At 39.7% G+C, this 13,440-nt stretch overlaps 1 long non-coding RNA gene across 1 annotated transcript in view; it reads left to right on the top strand.

The window, feature by feature from the left end:
• The window catches only part of LOC127634190 (uncharacterized), a 33,568-nt gene that overhangs the window by 16,264 nt on the left and 3,864 nt on the right, over positions 1–13,440 (top strand). The gene's annotated exons all lie outside the window — the stretch shown is intronic.

The raw sequence follows: 13,440 nt of genomic DNA on the forward strand, positions 1-13,440 counted from the left end.
GGGAGCGGGGTTCGTTTGAAATGGCAATAAAATGATGGGCCTGTGAGGTTGTAGTTATGTTGCTAATTAGTAAGTCATGAAATGACCCAACAGTATGAATACAATACATACAGCGTTTTGTCCGTTGTGTGTTAACTGGGTAAGCTTCTTCTTTTTTTTTTCCTGGGTTAAGGCCACTTTTAACCCTGAGTCTAGGAACATTTGACACCTTTATAGTTTATTATTATTTTGGATCATTTTGAAAGAGGGTTAGCACCGCTTAAATTGCAGATATTTCAGTGGCAAACATGATTACACCGGCAATCAGCATGTTGTTTCTGAGAGTTCAAGTACTCTTCGATTGGACACACAATGCTAACTCACTGACAAGCGACATAATTTCTAATCAGACCTTTTTGCATCGGCTTAGATGTGTTTACCTTCCCTTTTGGCAAGACAGGAAGCGCAGCCAGAGAGACCCAGGTTCAGTTTGTGTTTGCCTAATTAGCGACTCACGCTAATTTGTGGTTTGGGTTGGGGGGTTCAGTTTATATCGCTTTTGGCACCCCTCCGTAGACATTACTCCTGGAAAATGGAGCACACACATGACCATAAGCCCAACAACACTTATCGCTTTTGTCTTGTTAATTTTAGTATTCTTGAAAATATTATAATGCAAATGTTAACATAGGGTTACGAATGTACAGTGTAGTTACAACAGATTGTGTGAAACACGGGAACAAGATAACTCAGAACTATGTTAATGCATGGTTAAAATGACCCTGAGGTAACAATTAAAAGTCTTAAAAGCATGTGCAGCTTATACTGGCCAAGAACTGCCCACTTCTACAGAACTGTCTGACTGGCATGCAAAGTTGTCAATCACAGTTATTTATTTTTTTAATATGTGATATTTAGGAGGCGAGTACATCTGAAATTGGATACAACACTGAAAGCGAAGCCAAATAAACCTATACTGTTGTGATCAATTGATATTTTGTTTACTTGTTACCCAAGTGTCTTTAAATTATCCACCTTTTTCCTGAACACAGAAGTGTCCCCGATTCATAGCGGAGGCCTGTTTTTGTTTTCCGGTCTCCAGTGTTTTCAATCGCATTGCCGTGTGTTTTTACCGGATAATGTGATGTTTAGCATATTACATTTTTTTGTATTGCCAAAAACAAAAAGCAAGTTGCTCCATAGTGCCGTTACTTTACTGAGTTGCGATGATCATATTTTGACAGTGCCTAATCCGTCAAACTATAAGGAGTGGGTAGATGACATGAAGCGATGGCCTGAATTTGGTTACTGTGTATTGACATCATAAACAACTTTGAGTTCCAACAACTGCTCAAGTTGAGCCTGAACTAATTTTTACTCCAGCAAACACCTAAAATGTTGTCGTTCTCCATCTGGCTTGCTCTTTTTGGTAGTTTTTACATTGCTTGTTATGGAGACCGGAACCAGAAACCAATCCAGTGGCAAGAATCATCATTACTGCGCCCAGTGGTTGGACAGTGGGATTCTTGAATGTCTTTCAAAGATGCCATAAATCTAGCATACTTTTTCTTCTTTGTTTGCCTTTTTGCAACATGGGCCATGACTTTCTTGTCTTTAGCAGTCCTAAAATCTGGAAGACGGGATCATCCTCCACAGTGCAATCGCTCCAATATTTGCCACTCATGTTGTCGCCAACTGACGTATGTTTCATACATCAGGCGCCACAGTGGAAAAATAAACTGTAACCATGCCAATTGACAAGGAACGGGCTGATTTCGCAACGAGAACTGTTCGGCCCGATGGTGGAAAAGAGGCTAAAGATTTTTCCGTCTCCCTCACAACATTACCCTTTCAAGGGCATGACCTCATCTGATGCATCGCTGGTGTAACTGAAGATTAGAGTGGTAATCAAAGCAGTCCTGAGACCCCCTTGAGCACCAATGCCTAGACTCTGATACTCGGAGGATGAGACCAGAAAATGGCCCCAAAACTCAAGGGTCCATTCTTGTCTTCCTGTACTCTAGATTTTCTGCTGAATATCTGCTCAACATGAGCCACAGAGGGAGGGTCCTGTTTCTGCTTTTTACTGTAGAGAGGTGTGTTATGGAATAATGGGTTTGTGTGTGGGAGAGAGGTTTTGATGGGACAGGAAAATCTCTAACCTTAAAGGAATATTTCACCCAAAGAGGAAAATTCTGTCATTATTTTCTCTTGTGATCCAAACCTGTATGTGGTTTGTGTGGAACAAAAAAGGAGACATTTTTAAAGAACCTTGGCTCTTTGCATTAAAAGAAAATAGTAACCAAGCTCCAAAAAGTTAAAATGAACTCCATAAGTATTATAAAAATAGTCAATATGACTCTTGCGCTAGCCTTTATTATAACTCTTATAAAGCCAGTTCATAGTGACCAGTCAAGCTCCAATATGAACTACATTTATAGTGCTTTTATGATTCCCCTTTGGGAAACAGACACGGTCGCAATGACCTGTTGTTGTATGTCAAAAACTGCATAAAGATTCCTTACAAATTTATACTTCTCTGTTCATCGCAAAAAAAAAAAAAGAACATCATCCAATATTAATAATAAAGTATTATGTTACAGTAATATACATTCAAGTTGACTGGATACCAAAGAATAATGAAAAGTGATATTTATTTTACATTTTCTTATTTTTTCCAGTAATGATACAATGCTCTTTTGATTTGGACTAGCATGAAAGTGCAATGAATGCTGTTGAAGTGGAATACAAAATTCTCAGAATGATCATGATTATAATTTTGTGCAAAATAATCATGATTACATGTAGTCATTTTGTAGACGCTTTTATCCAAAGTGATTTATTTGAACCGTTATTGTGCAGCCCTAGCATACGCATTTGAAACAATAAGAAGGTGAGTAAATAATGCCAGAATAATTCCTTTTAAACAAACTGAATTTCCAAGCAGCTATGAAAACACGCAGTGCTGGAGGTGCAACAGAGGTCGTATAAATTAACACAAAGCACAACCAAACCAAGCTGGTAAGGTTACTACTGGCATCTACTCCATAAATGCAAATGAATAGAGAAAAACAGCTTTTTGAGGAAAGACGGTAAAGATGTGTTCAGACAGCTAGATATAATCTCACATCTTTCTTGCTCACTCTTTTGCTTCAGGGTCTGTTTATGCCTCTAAAAATTTCAGTTGATGCAAAACGCTTGCTTTAATTTACTCAAGCTCGTTGATTCCTTGACGCCAAACACCCTCCCCTCACGTCTGTCATCCCTTAATTTCCACCATCTCTCTCCCGGATCTGCATGAATGACGCTCTGAGGATTTCATTAATGGCTTGTAATGCCTAACAAGGGCAGAGGAGATGACTGATTGGAATCACCCGCCAGCGTGTTATCCAACACCCACGATGAAGAGATTCAGGATTTGCACTGGGAGAGCCTGTGGATTTTACAGATTACACATCCCACACTTGCAGGATTACTCCTGGCCACTAAGGGCCATCACTGGTTCCACAGTAACTCATACATGGAAAGCTCACGAGTACATCAATTCTAGCAAGAATTTAAATAATAAGTATTGGTTAAAAGAAGCTACACCTAAGGGAGAGAAAACAAAATAGTCTGGTCCTACTCTGTGCATAATGTGTTACCAGCTCTTCACTCCTCCTTTAAACTCCCCACTCAGCTTGCTATAAAAGCCTGTTATGCATTCTGGGATTGATTTCGTCAAAATCATTATGCAGAAATGCTTCTCAATTGTTATCAAGTCAAGCATTACTATTACTATTGCTCACACTTTGGGTTAATGAGCAGTCACATTTACCTTTGCATGGGTGAAATTCTGCATGCAAAGAAGGCACTGACGTAATTTAAAGCTAATGTGAAACCTGCTAAACCTCCTTGTCCAGCAACCTTTGTTGTGCTGCACTCATCGCTAAAATTGTTTTGTGGTCTACGAAGCACCACCCCACACAGAGGTAACTGTCAAACCAAGCAACTTCCGTTTAGTCAATACTGCAAATTCTCTTGTCACAATTAATCAAACTTGAACCCGGCACATAATTCACTTAGGGAAATTACTTTGCCACTGGAAGTCATTCAGGCGAAATTCCCAACCTGATCTCGTGAAAATTCTGTGACTGTGGAGAAATTTGTGTACAAAATGACATTACATGGTTCATTACACGTATCGCGGCAGTTCCAAGGTTAAATGTGAGTCATGTGCTATTACAAAAGTGTTTTGATAAGATAGCATTGCAAAAGGAACATGGCAAAAAGTACGTGTTTATGAACTGATGATCTGCTGTTTTTAATAGCGATTTTGTAGTAATTTCGAAGTGAATAATAGTAATCATTGTTGTAACACCTGTAATGTTTCCCTTACAAAAAAATCTGAGTTCTGGCAAACTAGCCACAATCTGCCACAAATTTGCCACTTATTATTTTCAAGTGCAATGGAGCTTGTGATTCACCTCAGATGTATTCCAGATGTTTGCAGTTCTTCACTGGTTGTGGTGAACCTGCAGCAAACTTTTGGAGACAATAGACAAATTGCCTCAAGTTTGCGGCAAATTTGCCACGTAAAACAAGTAAAGTATAGCAGGGGTTACCTCCCCCCATCCCCCAAGAATCTATGCCCCTGAAGTATAGTAATGTGATTCTATGAGGCCAGGTTGGAATTCCCGTTGAGTTGGCTGTTTTTCACCCATGGAATTTCATCATGGAAATGTAACCAACTCAAGTGGTAGAGCGTGTCGCTAGCCACAGCACAGTAATGGGTTAAATTCCCAGGAAACACAAATTAATCAAATGTGTACCTTGTACAGACAATATTCTGCATAACAGAAAATATGTCGGCTTTCCCTGTGATTTTAAACATTTGGTGGTCGTTTTGACCTGACTTTGAAACACTTGTTCATCCCTGACTCATTTCCTGTGTGCCTTTAATGAAGCACATGGTTGCATTCTGTGCTTTTTTGTTTACTTAAGGGAACATGTTCAATATTTTTTGCAAATGTTCAAAAATCTTTCCTTAAAAGGGTTTAATTTTAGTGGTCGAAGACTGCAGCCGCGTGTCTAAAGCTGCACAAATTCTCACCTGTCTTTGCAACGTTAACCTTTCACTGTGATATTTTTATGTCTGCAGTCTTTTCTTTAGAACTTACAGTCACAGTCTAGTCATCCACATATTCCAATTCCCTCAAGGAATCGTGAACAATGTGTGTGTGTACGTGTTGCTTATTTCCTGGTGTAATGGCTGCAACAGTTTTCCTGCAGTGTCTGCAGTTGATCTATAGAAAAAAAAGCCATATGACACCTCTGTAGTGTGTGTGTGCGTGTGTGTGAGAGAGAGACTGGGAATCTGCAGTGTGACATCCCAACAATGGGGTGCCTGCTGCAGCCGCATCAATTAACATGAGGCAGTGCCTGGTGCATGTTGATTGGTTGAGAGGTATGTCATTCCTCTTTTCATCCTGCCATCGCAGCTCCACGCCCACCACAGTGGAGCGGCAGAGCCAGTTGTAAACAAGGACGTGCCCACTGTGAGTAGAGCAAAGTCCCATGTGCACGTGTTTGCTTGCGGAGTGTGGTTTTAGACACTGCTGCTCTCTAGTGGATGTTTTTACAAGAGCCTGAGGCTATGCACACCCACACATTCACTTTTTTAATTGGTTTGCACCCAAATTGTTAAGTTCTTACTCATGTTTTAAAGTGTTATGTGCCAAAATGATTGTGCTAAGTGCAGCTAAGCTTGTTAATGTCTATTGTTTCATTAATCAACATAACACAGTAACAAAACTGAAACTAAGGAAAAAAGGGCTTCAAAGTTACTTGTTTTAAGTGTGGATTTTGTAATTACTGCAGTTCCCTTTCAGAAGAACACAAGCTGCGTAATCGCAATGGGACACTCCCTGAGTGTCACGTGGTCTGATCTATGTCATGGGCTCCATAAAGGCACTCGCTTCACGCCATCGAGTTCTTTAGTGCATGATCTCGTCTGGCCTGTGTTGTGCCAACAAATGGCGTCAAAGCGAGTATCATTATTATTCTCCCTTTTGAGTGGCAACACAAGATGAAATTGAAGAAGTGACTCACCTCGTTTTATACAGTGTAATTTCAGAGCAATTTTAATGTGTTTTTTCCAGACATTACAAGGGTCCGACAGGGACAGTGGCACTGTTCTAAGCTTGCAATTCCTCGCCACGAGGCATTATCCCCACTAGTTTCCAGTTCCATGGCCTCCAGATTGGAGCTCTGTGTGCGGGGACAGTTTGGGATTTCGGCTTTGTGTCTGAGAATATAGGAGTGCGAATGGACATCGGATTCTTCCTCCTGTTTGAGGCCTAGCTCGGTGGGCATTTTTTGACAAACAAGCATGGGAAAGTGTTACCATGTGTGTCTTGAGCCGTCGATATTAAAAACGCTGTATAAGAGAATTAGTCATTTGAAGGGAAGGAAACAAATTGGCCCTTTTGTGCCTATTGTCTTTTTCTGTGTCGCTGTAGGAGAATGCAAATGAAAAAGGCAATGGTGGAGCAGCCTCTACTTTTATGTACAATAAAAATAGGTCTACACAGGAGCCTGATAAGCTTGCTGTGTAACGAAGGATGTGCCCCTATGAAATTGGACTGTATAAACGTATCCATTTCTTTCCTGTTTACTCTTCGGTGAGTATCAGGATGAGTTCACCATTGCACATGCCTCAAACGTCCAACAACCAGAATATGGTTCAGTTTTCCCCCACAGCTTGCTGGGGAGCAAAAATTATTAAAGCCTCTGTCTCTATGACCAAGGGTCTAGAGACTTGCATAACAGAATTTGATGTCCTTTAAACACAAGTCTACACAAAAAAGAGTGAACATAAGCACTGTCCCTACATAAGAATGCTGGGACCATTGTGGCGAACCTGCTTGCTCTCAATTCCCCTCCATGTTTACACATTTTTCCCCATTCTATGCTAGTGAAGATGGTTTATCTGGCATCCTCTGCTGTAAATACATTAATAGTGACTGCTTTTTATAATTGCATGATCGTATTCAGCCTCTGTCTCCATGACCAAGTGTTTCGGGACATGCATAACAAAATTTTATGTTCATCGAGCACAAGTGTACACAAAACATGAACGTAAGCACTACATGTTGTCCTCCCATTAAGAATGCTGGGGCCGTTGTGGCAAACCAGTTTTCTGAAATAAACATTCCCCCAATGATCACACACACTCTTTTCCCTGGTATTTGAACAGGGAAGGTTTATTTTGTTAGTGTCCCTGCTGTAGATACATTCAGGGTGCTCATCATTTTTGCCTAAATATAATAAAGGCAAAAACATTATCAAATTCCCTTCAACCAGCCACAGTATTAGAGGAGCAAAGGCTTCCTCCTCTGTGTCGCTGGTTTGGAGACAGTTGCCAATAGTAAGCCAATCGTGAAATCTAGTGGTTTCAGGTTACACTGCAGGCAAGAGCCATGCATTAATCCCTCTGTCTGTTGGCTTGGCAGCAGCTGTAGGGCATTTCGAACTGGGTACTTTGAACGATAAACATGACTATAACATAACAAAACATGAAAATCCCTGATAACAAATCTTTTATTTAATTTATTCTCTTTAATTTAATTCATTGGTTTTACGACATGGATAATATATGACATGTTATGAGAAACCTGATTGTCTGGGTATATTATCAGGATAAGCCTTGAATAGTTACCCTTTTTAGTTGAATGAGATGAATAATACAAGATTAAAGATTATACTTATCGATTACATTCAATCGATTATTACTTATGTCAGTTATAGGTGAGTACAAATCATTATACATTTTAATAGGTACATCAGGATATAATCATTCATTTTCAGTTTTAAAAGTGGTCACAGGTCATAAAGTCATTTTCAGAATTATCTAGCAAGGCTATGTATTGTGTACATTTTGGGTCCAAATGCATTCTGTATATTATAGGGGTTTAACTCGGCAAAGTACAGTGACTTTGTGTGAAATGTTCATGGATTCCTTGTTAGTCTAGTTTAAGTGTAGCAAATTGGTTTATATCGAAGGACAAAACAGTGTGTTTTAAATCTTTCCCAGGGTTTCCAGGGAATGTGTTCTGTCTTTATTGTCCTTTTCTATTACCTTTTCCCTTCGGGACTCTTTACAGAGATTGTCTTTATAGCAGTGTCAGGCAATAACCATTAAATGTAGGGGTATTTCCTCAGAAGCATGAAGTTCTCAAGTCCTGTGCTATCTGGACAGGTCCCTTTTGTTAGTTTTATTGGCCAGATGTGAGCTTCAGCTAGAGTTCTTGGCGCCAATCAAGCAGAATATTTAAATTTATGATGTTGACGGATTCCAGCATTAAAAGATTGGGTTTTGTAGATTCAAGTCATATTGCAGCAATTGTTCGCTCTTCTGCATCTAATATCCTACACATGACATCCGGTCGAACGACAGGACGGTGGTGTCCTACATGAATTCTCATGCCATTCTGAGGCTGGCATGTCGCATTCTTCTGTGGGTATGGGACAATATGCTATCTCTACAAGCCATGTATGTTCCTGGCCAGTTGAATTTGGTGGCGGATCTCCTGTCCAGTCAGTGCTTGTTGTCCGGTGAGTGGACATTACATCCTCAGATTATGGAACATATCTGGATAAGGTTCGGCAGAGTGGAAGTGGACCTGTTTGCTTCGAGCGAGATGTCACACTGTCCCCTCTGGTTTTCCATTTCGCCTCTGGCACCACTGGGCATCGATGTGTTGGTGCATCAGTGGCTGACAATGCATCTTTATGCATTTCCACCAATCAGTCTGCTGCACACATTTCTGCAGAGAATTTGTAAGGATCGGATTCGGCTTCTGTTAGGGCCGAAATTTTGGCCATCTCAAGTTTGGTTTTCGACTCATTTAGCAAATTTTTGCTTCTTGGTGTACTGCACGAGGTGAAGATCCAGTTTACTGCCCTCTCATTACAGAGCTGGATTTTTTTGCAAGAGCGTTTTGAGGCCGGGGTTTCCCTGGCAACACTTAAAGTCTATTTTGTCGCTATAGAGGCTAAGCATGTGCTTATCAATGGAGTCTCTGTTGGTAGACATTATCTTGTCTCTCGTTTTATGCACAGGGTAAGCAGGCTTAGACCTTTTTGTCCTGTCTGTATTCCTTTATGGGATTTATTTGTTTTTTTAGGTGCTCTCGGTTGCTCTATTTGAGCCCTTGGCAACAGTCGCAGATAAGTTTCTGACTCTTAATATAGCCCTGCTTTTGGCATTGGCGTCGTTTAAAAGGGTTGGTGACTTGAGTTGTTTGTGTGCTTTGGTGGCCGCAACAGGGGTGTTTCGGTGTCCTAGCACAGTGTCTCATTGGCTAGTTGATGCAATTTCAAGTGCTTACAAATCACACAGTTTACCTTTGCCTTTTGGGTATTCAAGATCACTCTACGAAGAGCATGGCATCCTCATGGGCTTTGGCTAGAGGTGCGTCCTTGGAGGATATTTGTATGGAAACAATATAGTCCTCTTCGCATAAATTTGTTAGATTTTATCAACTGGACAAGGGTTTGACTCCTGCTTCCCAGGTTCTCTCTGTTGGAACAGGAATAAACTCATAAGGGTCTCGTTTTATTCAGACACTTTAGCTTGCTTGTGCACCACTATATGCTTGCCACACTGGCATAGACAGTTGGCAGCTACTGTTCGCATGGCGTGAATGTACTGTATATCATTCCCAAAGCAATTATGCAGCTCGAGTTACTACGAAAGGGAACGTCTTATTTATTTGAAGTGTAAACCTGTTTCCCTGAGTGGGAACGAGTGATTACGCAGAGCCTCCGTCCCACTCAGGGAACCAGGGTTACGCTTCACGTAACGTATTCAACACTGTTTTCTCTGAATCTGAAAGGCTGAGGTTTTCAAAAAAGGACCCCAAAATATGATGATCCCCTTCTTAAAACATAAAGACAGCTACAGTATATAGTTATTTGTGTAAAAACCTATTTATAATTAAATGTATATTCCGAGTTTAATATAAGTTAAGCTCAATAGACATAATTTGTGTTGTAACATTAATTACCCTGAAAACAATTTTCAACTCATCCCTCGTTTATTTTAAAATCGTGGTCACATTTGCACACACAATGGAAGTGAATGCTTCCAGTCCATAAACATTAAAACACACACTGTTTCAAAAGTATAGCTACAACAATATACATGTTAATGTAACTTTAGTGTAAAAATCTCAGTTCTACATGATTTTAGTGTGATTGAATTGCTTACAGAGCTTACCAGCGTTGTCTCATCAAGGTGACAAAGTTGTAATATTGTATATAACTTGGTTAAGATTTTGTAATTTGTGTGGACTGCACTCGTAAAGTGTGTTATAAAGCTTGTTAAACATAATTAACTTATTATTTATTATGATTAACTTAAATTAATGCAAAATTTGACAGCATACTAAAATACATTTTGCAATTCCTAAATTTCTGTACCCCCTAGCTCCTGGAAAAACCCTCATGTAAGACACCTGATTTCAGTCATAACTCAATTTTGACCAAATAATATTAACTAAATTTTGTCTTTGTATAACAGTATATTTTAATGTGGTCATGTAGTTTTTCTGAAGACAAAAACTGTCCTAACCTTCCTGGTCCTCACCTATGGTGCACTTTATGTGGACTTGTGGCCTTTGTGGTTCCATTTGTCGTTGTATGATTCAGAAAGTTGTTCATACCTGCCACCTTTGTGGCTGATATATGCTCTTAATGCACCCTTTTATGAACTGCAAGTTGGTGCGGACTACTTCCTAGGAAACCAAACGCCATTACAGTCATCACCAAAGTGTGGACTCGGATGAGGAGAGGGAGATTTGAGGAAGAGCCACTAACTTCTTGACTTTGAGGAATTGTCCATTTATCACTGTTTGCCCACTTCTGCTTGATTTGGCATGTATTCTTCCAACAAAAGAGACTAACCTGTGCCTCTATGTGTAGTAAAGCAGAATTCGTTTTGAAGCTGAACATATATGTGTGCCATCTGGTAATATTTAGGTTTGGTGCTCAACTGGATAGAAAAGCTGTCAGTAATCTCCCAGAATCCCCCAGTCTTGACACACAGGCAGCTGTTGTGCGGTCTTTAAAATGCTGTGAAAACATCTGCCACTGCACCAGCTGGGAGCACAAATATAGATGCTGCCTTCCTCCAAGGAGCTTTTAAGAGTGCGTTGGAATTTAATGAAGCCAAGCTTTCGACTAACGTACTTGGAAATAACTTCCTTGGAAATAGCATCATGCAGGTGCATTTTGGAGGGAAGATCCAGACCAGACATGGATGTCAAATTTGTATTAACTGAACTGAAGAAAAATACTGTGGAAACATATTTTACCACACCAGTTGTGAACACTAATATAGATGCTGCCGTTCACCACGAAACCTTTGATCAAGCATGTTAAAAGCTCTCAAATTGAAAAGAGGCAATTTCTTGCATCATGCAGGTGCATTTTGGAGTCAAGCCCAAACCCTCTTAGACTAGGCCCCTTGAGGCTAAGACCAAGACCTAACCCCAAGACCCAGAGCAGGATCTTACGATCAAAGAACAAGGAATTCTATTTAACTAAACCAAAATGTAGAGAATGCTGAATTCATTGCTACATTTATTTTAAACACTGAGCCATTTTGGCTGTGTAGTCACTGTATTTCTTGTGAATTCTTTCTAAACCTCATGATCCGTTAAGATCGATTTTTAATGTTATATGTAGGGGGTCTCTGAAACTTAATTTAAAAACAAACCTATTATTTTCTTTTTAATACATTCCACTTTTCAATTTTGAGGTCCAGACCAGGGCCACATGTATGTGGTCTCAAGACAACAGGATCCAGACTCCAACGCTTACACTCATTTACTTCTCTTAGGATTCATGGCATGAAAATAAGAAGTATCATCAATGTCCAATGCCACATAATCTTCTCAGTTTGTCATTTTAGATTAGATTTTTCATTTATTCCTACACATGGTTGCACAGGTGTAGTTTCGAGGTCAGTTGGACTCAAAATTCCTTGTCAAAAAATTGATGATGGTGAGAGACAGTGTCTGTTCTGGGTGAGTTTGCACAGGTGCCTCCCTGGAGTGTGATGTGCCCTGCTGATGTCAGGCGAAATTGAGAGAGCTCTGATGGCACAGCACAAACAAGTCCTGAGGACAGTCAAGAGCCACTCGAGTTTTGGCAGAGGACAGAGTGAAACGCTGCCGACTCCACACTATTGTTTTCAATTTTTTGTTTTGTGAAGCATCCTTTACACCATTTAAAGGGCATTGTTAATGTGGTTACATCGTATTTGATGCAGAACCAAGACTTACTGTATATGGTCCTTGAACCATTAATGCATAAATTATTGTATTTTCACTTACTATGGCTCAAGGGTGCTTTCGAAGCAGATCAGAGTCTGTTTGACATCATAATTCGGTTTGATTGGTCTGCCTTAAAAAAAATATTCTGGGGTACTGGTAATATTCCATTGAAAACATGAAAATGTTCCAACCTAACCTCTGGAAGTGACCTGCTAGTGTTTGTGTTGTAATTTGTCAATTGTAGTATGATGCATTTCTATTGCTGCAGAAATTCTCTTGTGAGCTGCTTGCATTTTTTAAACCTCTTACTGTAGAAAGATGCAAGGTTCAATCTGTTTGTGTTCAGATTGATAGTGAAATCAGTGTGACAAAATGTTATTAAAACCGAATGCTCCATCTTTACTCCTGAAACATTGTCTCATGGGAATTCGTCAAAATACTATGAGGTGGTAAATTTGTACCAATTTGTACAACTTGATTAGTAAAAACATTTCATACTTATACATCAACCAAACACATACGCTTCACATACACACGTACAGAGGATGGAAAAGACGCTTTCTTCCGTATTTGGCTACACATCAGGTAGTATATAATATCATTGTTATTTTTACGCTCTGGGTTGGGTAAGTTGTTACACTATGGTTAGGTTTAGGGATTGGGTTTGGGTTAAGGGTTAAAGTTACGAAAAATCACAGTACAAATGCCATATCGGTAACTAAAAGGGCACACAGAGTATGTTTTCTAGTAACTAGCTACTTTTTCCAAAGCAAAAAACAAAAGCAACACTCAAATGCATAGTTTTCTGTATTAATTGGTCATAAAATGTGATCTCATCTTCATCAGAGTCACAAGTATAAACAAACACAATGTGCTATAGCTACCAACACACAAACAATTATAATCTTTCATGTCTTTATTGAACACATACCATTAAACATTCACAGTGCTGTGGAAAAAGTAAGTGAAGTCTAGGATTTAATAATGGGTTAATCCTCCTTTTGGCGGCAATAACTTTAACCAAGCATTTCCAGTAGTTGCAGATTAGACCTGCACAATGTTTAGATTGAATTTTGGACATTTCTTCACTACATAACTGCTTCAGCTCAGCCATATTCTTAGGATGTCTAGTCTTGAGGTT

This window comes from Xyrauchen texanus, chromosome 41, assembly GCF_025860055.1.
Source record: "Xyrauchen texanus isolate HMW12.3.18 chromosome 41, RBS_HiC_50CHRs, whole genome shotgun sequence".
NCBI lineage: Eukaryota > Metazoa > Chordata > Actinopteri > Cypriniformes > Catostomidae > Xyrauchen > Xyrauchen texanus.